The 1,489-nt window shown below is 42.0% G+C and overlaps 1 pseudogene; it reads left to right on the top strand.

Moving 5' to 3' along the window:
* The first annotated feature begins 979 nt into the window (after window positions 1-979).
* Window positions 980-1,207, top strand: LOC105988226 (annotated as a pseudogene).
* The last annotated feature ends 282 nt before the right edge of the window (window positions 1,208-1,489 follow it).

Here is a 1,489-nt window from a genome sequence, read left to right as displayed (position 1 = left end):
GACTGGACCCCCCCCCCAAAAAAAAGAAATGTACTCATTATCTTGCCCATGTAATTGTAACCCCTCTGTATGGTTTTTTCACAATTAAAAAAAAAGAAAACTAAGTATAAGAAATTTTAAAAAGAATTAAACTGAACTATAACTATCACTCTATCATTTCTAACTGGTCAAAAAGTGATATACAGGCATGCAAGATATTACAAAGAGGAAAACTGAGTTTCTAAACATGAAAATTGTAATATCTGAGATAAAAACGCTGGATAAAGCTGAGCACCAGTGGCTCATACCTATAATCCTAGCTACTCAGGAGGCTGAAATCTCTGGATTGCGATTCAAAACCAACCAACCTAGGCAGGACAGTCCATGAGACCATCTCAATTAACTATCAGAAAACCGGAAGTGGTGCTGTGGTTCAAAGCCATAGAAGGCTATCCTTGAGCCAAAAGAGCTCAGGGACAACACCCAAGCCCTGGGTTCAAGCCTCATGAACAACAACAACAAAAATACTAAGGAGAAGAAGGGAATAAATGAATGTCAATACATTTACAGATTTAGGGGAAAAGACTTAGGCTAATTGCTTAACATATACAGACCACCTGACTAACTGGACATGAAATGGACATACAATCAAATTGTAAAAGAAGAAGTATTTTCGGATAACTGCTTGTATGCAAAAAAACAGTTTCAACTAAAAAAAAGGTTCTTGAGCTAAATAAGGTTTAACAAAGTTTCAGATTACAATCTTAATATACAAAAAATATTTTTGCTTCTCTACTAAAAGGGTGATTGAAATTGAAAACATAAAATATCATTTATGACCCCTTGGTCCACAGGACCTTGAATCTTAATGATCCTACAGCAGCCTCTGGAATTCCCCCCCCCCCCACACACACACATACACATCCTTCTCCCATGGGGCCTTGAGTATGCTACCTGGAGAGGGCAGTGACTCGGAAATGCCAGGGAGTCTGAGGAAAACATGGCCATCCACATCTCTACACTGAGCCTATATAATAACCACCACTACTGCAGCCCCGGCCCAGCTTTCCCACCAGCCCTGCCCTCAGTCAGAAGCCCTTGCTTTAAGCTGCTTCTCTGGTGCTACCCTGGAAGACTAATTACAGAGGCTTTCTGGCTGCTGAGGTTGGGGAACACCGTCATTCCCCACTACCCTGCAAGAGCAGCTGTGGACATAATGGAGCTGTGAGTACTGGAGCCTGTGTTCCTGGCCACTATAAAAAAGACAAGCAAGCTACCAGGGCTTATCCTCCTCCAGAACATGTGTCAGGGCCTCTCCAATAGAGGACTCTGAACTCCATGGAGCCCTGGGTGGCAGGGGCAACAGCAAGGAAGGCAGATATTAACACTGCCCCCCATACCCCTCGAAATGAAGACAGATTGCTGAGTAGTTAAATAAATAACTTAGCATTTACAACATGTAAATATGGTGGGGAGTGAATTTGTGCAAAGTTTACTGAGTGTATGAAAA

The sequence above is a fragment of the Dipodomys ordii genome, unplaced genomic scaffold, assembly GCF_000151885.1.
Source record: "Dipodomys ordii isolate 6190 unplaced genomic scaffold, Dord_2.0 Scaffold47, whole genome shotgun sequence".
NCBI lineage: Eukaryota > Metazoa > Chordata > Mammalia > Rodentia > Heteromyidae > Dipodomys > Dipodomys ordii.
Note: the sequence above shows the minus strand (reverse complement) of the source record. Positions and strands in the feature narration are given on the sequence as shown.